The sequence below is a fragment of the Acomys russatus genome, chromosome X (assembly GCF_903995435.1).
Source record: "Acomys russatus chromosome X, mAcoRus1.1, whole genome shotgun sequence".
Classification (NCBI taxonomy): domain Eukaryota; kingdom Metazoa; phylum Chordata; class Mammalia; order Rodentia; family Muridae; genus Acomys; species Acomys russatus.
This window is the reverse complement of record NC_067169.1, coordinates 86,333,336-86,350,380: the sequence shown is the minus strand read 5'-3', so window position 1 is coordinate 86,350,380 and position 17,045 is coordinate 86,333,336. Positions and strand designations below refer to the sequence as shown.

General features: G+C 41.0%; 1 protein-coding gene across 1 annotated transcript in view; it reads right to left on the bottom strand.

The window, feature by feature from the left end:
• Rtl4 (retrotransposon Gag like 4) overlaps positions 1-17,045 on the bottom strand; it is a 402,948-nt gene that overhangs the window by 189,344 nt on the left and 196,559 nt on the right. The gene's annotated exons all lie outside the window — the stretch shown is intronic.

Sequence of the window (17,045 nt, the reverse complement as noted above, 5' to 3'; positions counted from 1 at the left end):
CCATTCTTCTACTGAGGGACACTTAGGTTGTTTCCATGATCTGGCTATTATGAATAAGGCTGCTATGAACATGGTTGAGCAAATTTTCTTGTGTGCTGGAGCATCTTCTGGGTATATTCCAAGGAGTGGAATAGCTGGGTCTTGAGGAAGCCCTATTCTCAGTTTTCTGAGATAGCACCAGATAGATTTCCAAAGTGGCTGTACTAGTTTGCATTCCCACCAGCAATGAAGGAGTGTTCCTCTCTCCCCACATCCTCGCCAGCATGTGGTGTCGCTTGAATTTTTGATCTTAGCCATTCTGATGGGTGTAAGATGGAATCTCAGAGTTGTTTTGATTTGCATTTCCCTGATGACTAAGGAGGTTGAGCATTTCTTTAAGTGTTTCTCAGCCATTTAATACTCCTCTGTTGAGAATTCTCTGTTTAGTTCCAAGCCCCATTTCTCTTTTTTTTTTTATTAATTTATTCTTGTTACATCTCAATGTTTATCCCATCCCTTGTATCCTCCCATTCCTCCCCCCCCCCATTTTCCTGTTATTCCCCTCCCCTATGACTGTTCCTGAGGGGGATTATCTCCCCCTGTATATTCTCATAGGGTATCAAGTCTCTTCTTGGCTACCAGCTGTCCTTCCTCTGAGTGCCACCAGGTCTCCCCCTCCAGGGGACATGGTCAAATGTGAGGCACCAGAGTACGTGAGAAAGTCATATCACACTCTCCACTCAACTGTGGAGAATATTCTGACCATTGGCTAGATCTGGGAAGGGGTTTAAAGTTTACCTCCTGTATTGTCCTTGGCTGGTGCCTTAGTTTGAGCGGGACCCCTGGGCCCAAATCTGCCTACCATATTGTTCAACTTGTAGATTTCTAGGACCCTCTGTATCCTTTTATTTTTCTACTCTCCCATGCGTCTCTCATTTAGAGTCCCAATAGGATGCCCTCCCCTCTGTCCCAGTTTCCTGGTAAGTGAAGGCTTTCGTGGGACATGCCCCTTGGGCTAGTATGCAGATATAAGTGAGTATATACCATTTGATTCTTTCTGCTTCTGGGTTAACTCACTCATTATGATCATTTCTAGCTCAATCCATTTATCCACAAATTTCAGGAATTCCTTGTTCTTAATAGCTGAGAATAGCTAAAACAATCTTGTACAATAAAAGGTGCTCTGGAGGAATCTCCATACCTGATCTCAAACTGTACTATAAAGCAATAGTAATTAAAACAGCTTGGTACTGGCACAGCAACAGGCTGGTTGATCAGTGGAATCGAATCGAAGACCCAGATATGAATCCACACACATATGGTCAATTGATTTTTGACAAAGAAGCCAAATCCATTCAATGGAAAAAGGATAGCATCTTCAACAAATGGTGCTGGTTTAACTGGAGGTCTATGTGTAAAAAAATGAAACTGGACCCATATTTGTCACCTTGCACAAAACTCAAATCCAAGTGGATTAAAGACCTCAACAGGGGATCCAAGATGGCGGCGAGCAGTGTGGACCGCGTTTGGAGGCTCCAGTGAACAATTCAGGGAATTGCACAGATTTCTGAGCCAGGAACACCGAGGTCCGAACATCACGGCAGCAGGAGTGCTCTACGGTTCGGAAGGACCAGGGTGCGGAGGACCTGCGTGCCCCTGCACACGGGAGGAGCGTGGTTTTTCTCTGATCGGAGCGGCAGCGGCAGAGGCGGCAGCACCAGCGGCACCAGCAGCGGCGGCTGAGGTTTGCAGCTCATAGCCTTCCGGTGGAGGCGATTGGTGTGGTGGCTGGTGGGAGTTGCTGCGGGAGAGGGGACTCGGGGCAGGATTTGGGTCGCGTGGAGCCTTTGGACCCAGACTGGACTCGGCGGACAGTTCAGCCCCAGAGTCCCGGGTATTGGCCCGGCCCAGCAAACAATTCTGCCTGAGGCACTAACTCAGGGAGGCCATAGCTCCCCTGCTGTGGCGCAGGCTTAGTTGAGCACGCTGCTCCACACTAGGCACCACCTCAGCTCAGCGGCAGCTCCCCTGCGGTGACACAGTCTGGGCGGAGCACTTGGTTTCACCACAGGCGCTAACTCAGAGCAGCCGCAGTTCTCCTGCTGTGGCGCAGGCTTGGTGACGTGCTCGGTTCCATCCTAGGCACCACCTCAGCTCAGCGGCAGCTCCCCTGCGGGGACACAGTCCGGGCGGAGCACTTGTTCCACCACTGGCGCTAACTCAGAGCAGCCGCAGTTCTCCTGCTGTGGCGCAGGCTTGGTGACGTGCTCGGTTCCATCCTAGGCACCACCTCAGCTCAGCGGCAGCTCCCCTGCGGTGACACAGTCTGGGCGGAGCACTTGGTTTCACCACTGGCGCTAACTCAGAGCAGCCACAGTTCTCCTGCTGTGGCGTAGGCTTGGTGACGTGCTCGGTTCCATCCTAGGCACCACCTCAGCTCAGCGGCAGCTCCCCTTCGGGGACACAGTCCGGGCGGAGCACTTGTCCCACCACTGGCGCTAACTCAGAGCAGCCGCAGTTCTCCTGCTGTGGCGCAGGCTTGGTGACGTGCTCGGTTCCATCCTAGGCACCACCTCAGCTCAGCGGCAGCTCCCCTTCGGGGACACAGTCCGGGCGGAGCACTTGGTTTCACCACTGGCGCTAACTCAGAGCAGCCACAGTTCTCCTGCTGTGGCGCAGGCTTGGTGACGTGCTCGGTTCCATCCTAGGCACCACCTCAGCTCAGCGGCAGCTCCCCTGCGGTGACACAGTCCGGGCGGAGCACTTGTCCCACCACTGGCGCTAACTCAGAGCAGCCGCAGTTCTCCTGCTGTGGCACAGGCTGGACAGAGCTCTCGGTTCCACCAGCTCTAAGACTCTGGTTGGACACAGTGTACAGTTTGAATCCAGAATTCCTGGCTGAGATTGGTGGTCAGTTCGGGCCCTGAGTCAATAACTGACCACAGCACGCACTTTGAGCCAAAAGGCCCTAGTGGAGCTTGGTGCGTAGTCCCAGCCCAAAAATTCTGGCTGGGCCCTGTGTGCATTTTGGGCCCAAAATCCCTAGCTGAGCTTGGCAGACGGTTCTGGCCCTGAGAATCTAGCTGAGTTCTGCCCGTGGTTCGGTACCAGTGCTCCTGGCTGGACTTGGCAGGGAACACAGAAGGCTGTGGATACCTTGGCCTGACCCAACGCTCATTCAGAGACCCAGAACAATTGCAGGATCCACAGCAGAGGGGGACTGAGGATCACTGGCTGTGAGAGACCAGAACAACAGGGCTAACCTCCTAACATCCACACCAGTGAAGCTTTGAGCTCGCAGCCTAGGGAAATCGTAAGAAAACAAGTGAATCTATCGTCAGACACCCTCCATTCAACTCTGGAAGCTACCCAACAAAAACAAAGACGGCAAGATGTCTAAAGGACAACGAAAAAGCATACGCAAAAAACCCCAAAACAACATGGCGTCTCCAGTTTCCAGCTATCCCAAAGAAAACCACCCAGAGAACTCAAATACAACGGAAATACAAGAAAATGACCTCAAATCCTTAGTAATGAGGATGATAATGGAGGAAACAAATAAAATTCGTAATCAAATGCAGGAAGACGCAGACAAACAGGTGAGAGACATAAAAGAAGCACATAGAGTGGAACTGGAAAAATTGCAGGAAAATGCAAACAACCAGATGAAAGAAATAACTAAAACGGTTCAAGCTCTGAAGACCTATAAAGAGGCAATGGAAGAAACTCAGGAATATACAAAAAATCAGATGAAAGAAATCAAAAAATCAGTTCAAGATCTGAAAATGAAAATGGATTCAATGATAAACACACAGACAGAAGAAAAACGAGAACGGGAGACCTCAGAGAAGAAGGCGAGCAACACAGAGGTGAGCTTTTCTAACAGAATCCAAGAGATGGAAGAACGAATCTCAGGGCTAGAAGATACAATCACAGATATTGAATCAACCATTAAAGAAAATGCCAAATCTGGAAAACTCCTGACACAAAACATCCAAGAAATTAAGGACACCATGAAAAGAAGAAATTTGCGGATAATAGGCATTGAAGAAAGAGAAGACATCAGACTCCAGGGCCCAGAAACTATTCTCAACAAAATCATAGAAGAAAATTTCCCCAATCTAAAGAAAGAGATGCCTATAAACATACAAGAGGCCTACAGAACACCAAATAGAATTGACCAGAAAAGAAAAACTGCCCGCCACATAATAATCAAAACACAAAACATGCAGAACAAAGAAAAAATATTAAAAGCTGCAAGGGAAAAGGGCCAAATAACATTTAATGGTAAACCTATCAGAATTACACCTGACTTCTCAGCAGAGACCATAAAAGCCAGAAGGGCCTGGACAGAGATCCTGCAAACCCTAAGAGAACACAGATGCCAGGCCAGACTACTTTACCCAGCAAAATTATCAATAACCATTGATGGAGAAAACAAAATATTCCATGACAAAAACAAATTCAAACAGTACCTATCCACAAACCCAGCTTTACAGAAGGTACTAGAAGGAAAACTCCATCCCAAAGGGTCAAGCTACAACCAAAACTACCCAGGAAATAGATAACTATCCCATGGCAAAAACACAACTACACAAACGCTCGACTGGAAACAACATCAAAATTAAGACTCTTAACAGTCACTGGTCATTAATATCTCTCAACATCAATGGCCTCAATTCTCCAATAAAAAGACACAGACTAACCGAATGGGTACATAAACAAGACCCAACATTCTTCTGCATCCAAGAAACACATCTCACCCATAATGAAAGGCATTACCTCAGGGTAAAAGGTTGGAAAAAAATATTCCAAGCAAATGGTCACAAGAAGCAAGCAGGTGTAGCCATTTTAGTATCGAACAAAATAGACTTTCAACCAAAATTAATCAAAGGGATGAGGAAGGACACTTCATACTCATCAAAGGTAAAGTCAACCAAGATGACATCACAATTCTGAACATCTATGCTCCCAATACAAGGGCACCCACATATGTAAAAGATCTCCTAAAAAAGCTTAAACCACACATCGATCCCCACACAATAATAGTGGGAGACTTCAACACCCCACTCTCACTGAAGGATAAGTCATTGAAACAGAAACTAAGCCGAGAAATAACATCATTAACCAATGCCATGGGTCAAATGGATCTAACAGATATCTATAGAACCTTTCACCCAAACAAGAAAGAATATACCTTCTTCTCTGCACCCCATGGAACCTTCTCCAAAATTGATCACATCGTAGGTCACAAAGCAAGCCTCAACAGATACAAGAGGATTGAAATAATACCTTGTATCCTATCAGATCACCATGCTCTTAGGCTGCAATTCAACAACAACAGAAATAACAAAAAGCCTACACGTTTGTGGAAACTAAACAACTCTCTGCTAAATGACACCTGGGTCAGGGAAGAAATAAAGAAAGAAATCAAGGAGTTTCTGAAATTCAATGAAAATGATGAAACAACATACCCAAATTTGTGGGATACATTGAAAGCAGTGCTAAGAGGAAAATTCATAGCACTAAGTGCCTTTAAAAAGAAATTGGAAACATCGCACATAAGCATCTTAACAACACAACTGGAAGCCCTAGAAAAAAAAGAAGCAGAAACACCCAAGAGGAGTAGACGCCTGGAAATTATCAAACTCAGGGCTGAAATTAACAAATTAGAAACTAAGAAAACAGTCCAAAGAATCAACAAAACCAAAAGCTGGTTCTTTGAGAAAATCAACAAGATAGACAGACCATTAGCCAAACTAACTAAAAGGCAGAGAGACAGTATTGAAATGAACAAATCAGAAATGAAAAGGGAGACATAACAACAGACACTGAAGAAATTCAAAGAATCATAAGATCCTACTTTGAAGGCATATACGCCACAAAATTTGAAAATCTAAGGGAAATGGACGATTTTCTTGATCAAGTTCACTTGCCAAAGTTGAGTGAAGAACAGATAAACAAGTTAAATAGTCCCATTTCCCCTACAGAAATAGAAGCAATCATCGATGGTCTTCCAACCAAAAAAGCCCAGGGCCAGATGGTTTCAGTGCAGAATTCTACCAGACCTTTAAGGGCGAGCTAATACCGATACTCTTCAAGCTACTCCAAAAGATAGAAATGGATGGAAAATTACCAAATTCATTCTATGAGGCCATAGTCTCATTGATACCTAAACCTCACAAAGACTCAACAAAGAAAGAGAATTTCAGACCAATTTCTCTTATGAACATAGATGCAAAAATACTAAATAAAATACTTGCAAAACGAATACAGGAGCACATCAAAGATATCATTCATCATGACCAAGTAGGCTTCATTCCAGGCATGCAGGGATGGTTTAATATACGGAAATCCATCAATGTAATCCATCATATAAACAAACTGAAAATAAAAACCACATGATCATCTCCTTGGATGCAGAGAAAGCATTTGATAAAATTCAACACCCATTCATGTTTAAAGTTTTAGAGAGATCGGGGATACAAGGCACTTTCCTCAACATAATAAAGGCTATATACAGCAAGCCAATAGCCAAAATCAAAGTAAATGGTGAGATACTCAAGGAAATTCCTCTCAAATCGGGAACAAGGCAAGGCTGCCCACTCTCTCCATATCTCTTCAATATAGTACTCGAAGTTCTAGCCAGAGCAATAAGACAACAAAAGGAGATCAAGGGTATCCAAATGGGAAAGGAGGAAGTCAAATTATCCCTCTTTGCAGATGATATGATAGTGTACATAAGTGACCCTCAAAACTCCACCAGAGAACTCCTAAAGCTGATAAACACCTTCAGCAAATTGGCTGGATACAAAATTAACTCAAAAAAGTCTGTAGCCTTCCTATACACAAATGACAAGCTTACAGAGGAAGAAATTAGGAAAACCACACCCTTCACATTAGCCACAAGCAATATAAAATATCTAGGAGTTACCCTAACTAAGCAAGTGAAGGACTTGTATGAAAAAAATTTCAAAACTCTGAAGAAAGAGATTGAAGATGACCTGAGAAGATGGCGTGATCTTCCTTGCTCATGGATCGGGAGAATTAACATAGTAAAATGGCCATCCTACCAAAAGCAATCTACAGATTCAATGCAATCCCTATCAAAATAACTACACAATTTTTTAAAGACATTGAAAGTTCAATTCTGAACTTCATATGGAAAAACAAAAAACCCAGAATAGCTAAAACAATCTTGTACAATAAAAGATGCTGCGGAGGAATCTCCATACCTGATCTCAAACTGTACTATAAAGCAATAGTACTTAAAACAGCATGGTACTGGCACAGCAACAGGCTGGTTGATCAGTGGAATCGAATCGAAGACCCAGATATGAATCCACACACATATGGTCACTTGATTTTTGACAAAGGAGCCAAATCCATTCAATGGAAAAAGGATAGCATCTTCAACAAATGGTGCTGGTCTAACTGGAGGTCTATGTGTAAAAAAATGAAACTGGACCCATATTTGTCACCTTGCACAAAACTCAAATCCAAGTGGATTAAAGACCTCAACATAAAACCAGAGACACTAACTCACTTAGAAGAAAAAGTGGGAAAGAGCCTGGAACATATTGGCACAGGAGACAACTTCCTGAACAGAACACCAACGGCCCAGGCCTTAATGTCAACCATTAATAAATGGGACCTCATGAGGCTGAGAAGCTTCTGTAAGGCAGGAGACACTGTCAAGAGAACAAAGCGACAGCCTACAGACTGGGAAAAAATCTTCACCAACCCTACATCTGACAAAGGTCTAATATCCAAAATATATAAAGAACTCAAGAAATTAAACACCACCAAACCGAATAACCCAATTGAGAAATGGGGCTTGGAACTAAACAGAGAATTCTCAACAGAGGAGTATCAAATGGCTGAGAAACACTTAAAGAAATGCTCAACCTCCTTAGTCATCAGGGAAATGCAAATCAAAACAACTCTGAGATTCCATCTTACACCCATCAGAATGGCTAAGATCAAAAATTCAAGCGACACCACATGCTGGCGAGGATGTGGGGAGAGAGGAACACTCCTTCATTGCTGGTGGGAATGCAAACTAGTACAGCCACTTTGGAAATCTATCTGGTGCTATCTCAGAAAAATGGGAATAGGGCTTCCTCAAGACCCAGCTATTCCACTCCTTGGAATATACCCAGAAGATGCTCCAGCACACAACAAGAAAATTTGCTCAACCATGTTCATAGCAGCCTTATTCATAATAGCCAGAACATGGAAACAGCCTAAGTGTCCCTCAGTAGAAGAGTGGATAAAGAAACTGTGGTACATATACACTATGGAATACTACTCAGCTATTAAAAACAAGGAATTCCCGAAATTTGTGGATAAATGGATTGAGCTAGAAATGATCATAATGAGTGAGTTAACCCAGAAGCAGAAAGAATCAAATGGTATATACTCACTTATATCTGCATACTAGCCCAAGGGGCATGTCCCACGAAAGCCTTCACTTACCAGGAAACTGGGACAGAGGGGAAGGCATCCTATTGGGACTCTAAATGAGAGACGCATGGGAGAACAGCAAAATAAAAGGATCCAGAGGGTCCTAGAAATCTACAAGTAGAACAATATGATAGGCAGATTTGGGCCCAGGGGTCCCGCTCAAACTAAGGCACCAGCCAAGGACAATACAGGAGGTAAACTTTAAACCCCTTCCCAGATCTAGCCAATGGTCAGAATATTCTCCACAGTTGAGTGGAGAGTGTGATACGACTTTCTCACATACTCTGGTGCCTCACATTTGACCATGTCCCCTGGAGGGGGAGACCTGGTGGCACTCAGAGGAAGGACAGCAAGTAGCCAAGAAGAGACTTGATACCCTATGAGAATATATAGGGGGACATAATCCCCCTCAGGAACAGTCATAGGGGAGGGGAATAATGGGAAAATGGGGGGGGAGGAATGGGAGGATACAAGGGATGGGATAAACATTGAGATGTAACAAGAATAAAATAATAAAAAAAAATAATAATTAAAAAAAAAAAAAAAATAGAACCATTCTTGTGGAAGAAGTCATGCGCTTGTTGCAGACATTTTATTGTAACTTATGTCTTGAGCTTTATTGTGATAATTTTCATGAGAAAACTTTTTTTTCAAAGTTGTGCTGTGCTTAAATATGTCAGAAATAAACTGCTTGTGGTCAAAAAAAAAAAAAAAAAAAAGACCTCAACATAAAACCAGAGACACTAAGCCACTTAGAAGAAAAAGTGGGAAAGAGCCTGGAACATATTGGCACAGGAGACAACTTCCTGAACAGAACACCAACGGCCCAGGCCTTAATGTCAACCATTAATAAATGGGACCTCATGAGGCTAAGAAGCTTCTGTAAGGCAGGAGACACTGTCAAGAGAACAAAGCGACAGCCTACAGACGAGGAAAAAATCTTCACCAACCCTACATCTGACAAAGGTCTAATATCCAAAATATATAAAGAACTCAAGAAATTAAACACCACCAAACCGAATAACCCAATTGAGAAATGGGGCTTGGAACTAAACAGAGAATTCTCAACAGAGGAGTATTAAATGGCTGAGAAACACTTAAAGAAATGCTCAACCTCCTTAGTCATCAGGGAAATGCAAATCAAAACAACTCTGAGATTCCATCTTACACCCATCAGAATGGCTAAGATCAAAAACTCAAGCGACACCACATGCTGGCGAGGATGTGGGGAGAGAGGAACACTCCTTCATTGCTGGTGGGAATGCAAACTAGTACAGCCACTTTGGAAATCTATCTGGTGCTATCTCAGAAAAATGGGAATAGGGCTTCCTCAAGACCCAGCTATTCCACTCCTTGGAATATAGCCAGAAGATGCTCCAGCACACAACAAGAAAATTTGCTCAACCATGTTCATAGCAGCCTTATTCATAATAGCCAGAACATGGAAACAACCTAAGTTTCCCTCAGTAGAAGACTGGATAAAGAAACTGTGGTACAAGCCCCATTTCTCAATTGGGTTATTCGGTTTGGTGGTGTTTAATTTCTTGAGTTCTTTATATATTTTGGATATTAAACCTTTGTCAGATGTAGGGTTGGTGAAGATCTTTTCCCAGTCTGTAGGCTGTCGCTTTGTTCTCTTGACAGTGTCTCCTGCCTTACAGAAGCTCCTCAGCCTCATGAGGTCCCATTTATTAATGGTTGACATTAAGGCCTGGGCTGTTGGTGTACTGTTCAGGAAGTTGTCTCCTGTGCCAATATGTTCCAGGCTCTTCCCCACTTTTTCTTCTAAGTGACTTAGTGTCTCTGGTTTTATGTTGTGGTCTTTAATCCACTTGGATTTGAGTTTTGTGCAAGGTGACAAATATGGGTCCAGTTGCATTTTTTTACACATAGGCCTCCAGTTAGACCAGCACCATTTGTTGAAGATGCTATCCTTTTTCCATTGAATGGATTTGGCTTCTTTGTCAAAAATCAAGTGACCATATGTGTGTGGATTCATATCTGGGTCTTCGATTCGATTCCACTGATCAACCAGCCTGTTGCTGTGCCAGTACCAAGCTGTTTTAATTACTATTGCTTTATAATACAGTTTGACATCAGGTATGGAGATTCCTCCGGAGCACCTTTTATTGTACAAGATTATTTTAGCTATTCTGGGTTTTTTGTTAGGAAAGGTATAAACTATTAATAATGCTTTAAAGTGCTTCATTCCTCATTACGATATCCAAAATGGTCGATTGTTACCATGGAACTATAAAATAGAAATCTAGTTACCTGGCTACATATCTTAAATTTTTTTTATAACTTATTTGCCTGGAGAGACTGATGAACCAACCACGGAAAATGCATGGTGACGACCTATACACCCTGTTTAGATATAGCCAATGGGCACCTCAGTCTCCGTGAGGGTCCCCTAGTAAGGGGAGCAGAGGTTGTCTCTGACATGGGCTCTGGTGCCTGCTACTTTCCCCCGGTAGAGAAGCTTTGCCTGGCTACATTTTTAACATATAGATATTTTCTAGTTTTTCAGTATTACAGATCTTTAATCAATCCACTGGTACTTGTAACATTTATTCAAATTAGTCCAAGAACATAAGAATATTCAAAAATGACTGGCAACCAGGTTAATTAGTTCATAAATTAATTAACAACTGTAAGCTGCATCAGCAGAATTAATGTTTGTGGATTTTTCCAATGATTAATCCAGGGTTCAGAAAAAGGAGGCTGGCCTTATTGCAACAGAAAAGAGGAAGGGAGGGCCCTGTCTTAAGATGCTGCCAATGATTTCACTTCAATAATATAAATATTACCCAGCATTCAAATTATCTTTCTCCATAATTAATCTTGCTCATGCCACAAAGCAATGACCAATTATGTCTTTCCCTGGAGCAAACACTGTGCCTCAAGGCTATTGCAATGTGTGGGTAGGAGTAAATTGGACAATGAGGAGGGAAAAGTGAGTTCCAAGGTTCAAATGATGATAAGCAAAGTTTTAAAATTGCTTCTCTACACTTCATTTGAAAATAGATTTTCTTGTGGTTTTGTATTGAAAAAGAAAGAACAACTAAGGGGAAAATCACAAAACAAATTCTATATCTAGTCTGGGATACAGTTTTTTTTTTAATGCAAAGAGATTGTGGGGATAAGCATAGTATGTTTATCAAGTATGCTACCATAAAATTATTGATTTAACTCACTTGCATATGAGTTTACTATCTAATAGACAGCCACAAATATTCTTACCTCTCTGCATTGTCATGAGTAATAACTTACATAACAGATGCAGAATAATTTCATATATAGAAGGTATTTAATTTCCTCTCTTCTGTTCCTTGAATTTCAGATGTGATTTTGGACAAATCATGGACTATTCTTTTAAGAAGAAACTGATGGCCTCATTTGTATAGATGACAAAAGAAAAATTCAACAAAGTTGAGTGAGTCTTATTGGATGATCTGTTACATGAGAATGGGGCTCAGAGTTCCTACTCTTGTGTTCTGAAAATGTCTGTAATTTTCTGTACTGTTCCTCTCCAGATAAGGACCATGGGTAGGAAGAAATCCTTATCTGGTGTTTTTCTAGGCCTTATATTTAAGTCAGCCTGACATTTTAAATGAACAATCATCAGTCTGTAGCCTATAATTTCTATAGCTCTGAGCTAAGCAGCTTTTAAGAATTACTTGGTATATGCTTGTAATCAAAATAGACAAACGAGACAAAGGACCAAAGAAAAGAAATGCTATGGGCATACTGACAGAATTTGAAAAACCTGTCTTCAAATGGAAAGAAGAAATGATAGGTACATACCTCAGGCTTAACGTTGAATAACTGGAAACACCATTGGGGTTTTAATAGAATGCCCCCCTCTGTGTGTGTGTTGTGTGTGTGTGTGTTTCTCTCTCTCTCTCTCTCTCTCTCTCTCTCTCTCTCTCTCTCTCTCTCTCTCTCTCTCTCTCTCTCTCTGTCTCTCTCTCTGTCTCTCTCTGCTTCTCTCTGCCTCTCTCTCTCTCTCTCTCTCTCTCTCTGTCTGTCTCTCTCTCTCTCTCTCTCTCTCTCTCTCTCTCTGTGTGTGTGTCTGTGTGTCTGTGTGTGTGTGTGTGATAATTGAGATTAAATCTATGGTCTTAAGAATGCTGGGTACAAACTCCACAACTGAGCAACATTCTCTGCCATTAGGAGATCTTTAGAAGCTGTGACTAGGAATGGACTCATAGTGGCCTTAGAGAAGAAGGGGAATCTATTTTCCATGTGCAATGTTGAAGGCAGCAGCAAAGCATTCAGGTATTGGTAATCAGTAAGAAGTCAGTTTTTGGGGAACAAGGATGAGTTTAGGTTTTTGCAGTCATAAGACTGGGGTACCTTTGAAGAATTTAGATAAAGTTAGAGATTCAGAGTTCACAACAGAGCTCAAGTTACAAGTAAAGATAATCATAGAATATTTATGTGAGAATCAGAGAACAGGTGAAGTTATGTAGCAAGTTATATGGGAAGAGAAGAATAGACATGAAGTAAGTGAATGACAGGACGGAAGAACATAGTAGAACTCAACAGCTTAACTACACGCTGAAGCCAGGGAGTTGTGAGGCAGAAGAAACACTTGTTCTCCCTGAATGCTGTTACTCAGGCCATGTTTGAAGAAGCACAAGCATGAACCTCACCTTAGTTCATCTCTTTTTACTATTTCATGAGCTGGATGTTTTCTCATTGCTTTACAAATTCTCCTGTCCCTGAGGATATCAGAGAACAGAGTGTTTCTCATGTACTACCAGCTTGAATCCTGGATGTTAGTTAAAAATGAGAAAAACAAATTAAAACCCCCATCTGCCCAAGGTTGAACAAGGACTCACTTCCTGACTTCTGCATCAAGCTCTCACCCTGGCTATTATCATGATTCCACACATTACATGTGGTTAAAAAAGTGCCTCTCCAAGGCAGGCAGAATAAGAAATATGACCTTTGTATTACAGGTTAGTTCCCTGCGGCCTGGGGAAATGGAGCACACAGGATCATCTGAATCAGTGGCAGGGATATATGTCTATGGGATGCAGGTTCTCTGGTTCTTTGCCTAAGGTTATATAATCCCAGTAAAGCATCACAAAACAGGATCATTATGTGGTAAATAACTTTATGTGTGTTCAGGAGAACCTGCTACCTATGGCTCCAACAGCTCCTTCAGTAATTGATGAAAGTGCTGATGGCACTCATAACCAAAGGCAATTCCACTCTATAAGAGCTTCTCTGATATATGCCATGAGCTTACCAGAGTAATGGGGCCACGCTATAGAGGCCCCAGTCCTTAAATAAGCATTCTGAACAGTATCTAAAGTTCAAAAGGTATTTCAATAGAGTTTTACTTTCTTTCACTAAGCAGCTCATAACTAGTGTGAAGGATAACTCATGAAAAGAAGCCATGCCTACAGAGACTGATTGATTAGAATTCCAGTACTATGGAGAGATTGCAATGTTGCAGGTCTAGAGGCTAACTGCTTTTATCTTGGTCTAGTTCTAGCACTCTGGACCAGCCATTCCTTGCCCACTTCTATGTAAGAACTAATATCTTGTGACTAATAAATAAAAAATCATTTGGAATCTCTTAACTGAACAGACCACTAGCTTCCACCAACTCAAAAGCTAAGGATGTCATCAGGTAGCATCTTGGCCCTGTAGAAGAGCTTCCACACTCTCATTGTCTGCCTCCCAGATGTGTCTACCAGTGTATTAAGAACTTGCCTTGATTTATGACTTTCTTTGTTATGTAAAACTATAAAACTTCATGAAACTGCCTTCACATTGGAAGAAAGAACTTGTAGTTACCTATATCTGTTATCTATTATTCCCTTTAAGAAAAGAGTTGTGGGTTTTGTGTTGATATTAGTGACAATGACGTGGAGATTCCCTATGAATTCATCTACTTTAGCCCTGGGTGAGGAAGAAACAGAAGAGAGCATAATGAATCAGAGATAATGATAAAAGATGAAAATGTGTGAAAGAAAGTAAAACTGCTAGAGTTCATGAAAAGCATCAGGCATAGTATGATGTATTTATGGAATATATAGTGTCCATATTATGTTTATTTTTCATACATACAAACTCACTTATTTTTCATTGATATATTTTATTTAGCTGACTTTTGCTATCCAAGAACTTAGAAAATTATCCAATACTTAGAAAGCATTCAGTGAATCTTAAGGATTATTTTTATTATCATTGTTGTCATCATCATTGCCTTCACCACCACCATCACCATCATCACCACTGTCACTGGGCATATTTTAAAGTTTGGGCTCCCATAGCATGTGTGGAGCTGTTTGGAAAGAAAGGTAAGAAAACTCTAAATGTGAATATTATTCACCTCAATAACATAGCAGAAGCATGATTCTAAGGAATATGTTGATCTTGTGGGTTGTCCTGGCTAGTTTTTATGCCTACTTGACACAAGCTGTAGTCATCTGAGAAAAGGATACCTCAACTGAGAAAAATACCTTCAGAAAATCCAGCAAGCCTGGAAGGCATTTTCATAATGGTGATTGATGAATTGATGGTAAAGGGTCCAGCCCATTGTGATCCTGTGTTCAACAACAAAGAAGGTTGTGGTTTCAATAACAAAGAAGGTTCAGTAAGCCATAAAGTATAAGTCATAAGCAGTATTTCTTTATGACTTCTGCTTCAGTTCCTACTTCAAGGTTCCTGCCCTGACTTCCTTCTGTGGTGGATTGTTATGCCTAACAAGAGGAGACAATAGGCTCTAATTTAATAATGGTCAAAGTCACAGATTGCTCATTTTTATGGCATAGAAACATCTTGACCCTCACTGATAGTAAACCCAACCAAAACCCCTCTTGACATAGGACTCCATCTTCCTGTCACCCTCTAGTTTTTCTTTCCATATAAGCTTTATGAGAAGATATTCTACATTCTTAATTTTAACCCTTGGCTTTCCAATTAATACCTCCATTTACTGCAAATCTAATGCATTTCATGATTTCATTTGAATTACTGAAACTGCAGTGAACAATTATCTCCTCCATAACTCCAAATTCAATGCATATATTGTTATTAAGTGAACTCTTCGTGTTCCATTTGACATTGCTCTAATAATCTCTTTTCTATCTTAAACTATTTAACAAATAAACAAAATAATATTCAAATTATACTATGTGATCATTTGATATATACATAAATTATATGCTGAATGTCACAAAGTAATGACCACACCCATTGACAGTTATAGTTACCACTGTCTGGGAAGAATTTGTAAATAAACAGTATAACTAATTATGCATATTGTTGACATAAGGTTATTGTGAAATTCAAATGTTTATTTCTGTATCCCCCATATCTGTTTGTAAACCTTGTTCTGATAATTTCCTGTCTAAGTGTTGCATAAACTCTGCTCCCCTATTGTCCTCCTGATATGTCAATAAAACAGCTTAGAGACAATCAATGAGCAAGGAGAGAATAGGTGGGACTTCCTGCCAGCCAGGAAAGGAGGAACTAGAAGAAGAAGTAGGGGATTCAGCCAAGAGATTCAGTTATAGTCAGGGGTGCAGGAGAGATGAAGATTCAATGGTAACAAAGAACTAAAAAGCAAGTAACTTGATGATTTTGGCAACAATGGAGTCAAGATAGCATAGAGGGTTAAGGATAGGCTTAACCTGCTCAAGATTGTGTTGTAAAGCTTTATAAACAAATATGAGTCAATTATTTGTGTGATAGACAAGTTAAGAGAGAAACTAAGAGAAATAAACATTGTTTAATAACTTCAACATGGTATCATTCTATATAGTATACATTCAAATGACTTAGCCATATGAAAAATAAACATTGTCATTTATATAGTATGGCTAACATTTTTGCTATGCGAAACAAGCCAGTAATACAAAAAGAAATACAGCATGGTCTCACCTATTTGTAAAATTGTAAAAGTCAAAGGGTAGAAGCAGAGATACAACAGTGTGGCCAAGGGTGTAAGAGTAGAAGAACTTAAGAAAAATGCTTTTTTCTCCTTCTTTGACTTCTTTAAAATTATCTTTCTTCTGGTGATCATTCTACAAAACTCCATCACTTCTTCCTCTGTTCAAATGTCAAATTTTGTTATCGTGCCTTCACCTTCACTAGATGATTACCTTAAGAAAAAGACCCCAAACCCCTGTATCTCTCTTCCAGTGCATTTATCTCAATGATGTATAATAATCTTACAGTTCATTAGCCACAAATTTCATTGAAAGGAGAGCCCATGACCTGTTTATCGTTATATTAATGCTACTTTGCACAAAACTGAAGTTCAAGCATAGTTTCTCTTGCTTTTCAGAACTATCATCAGTACTATGTGGAACACATTTCCCTAGCATGTTATCTCTCCAGAAATTAAGGCCTTCCTCCAAAAAATTTTTGTCTATCCAGCTGTTTTCTTTTTCTTTTACTGAAAATACATTTTCCCCACACATGACATATCCTAGTTGATATTTCCCCTCCCTCTACTTGTCCCAGGTCCTCCTCACATCCCCACACATCTGTATCCATCCCCTTTCAGTCTCTCATTAGAAAACAAATTCCTGTATGGGATAATAAAAAATAAAATATAACATAAAACACTGGAA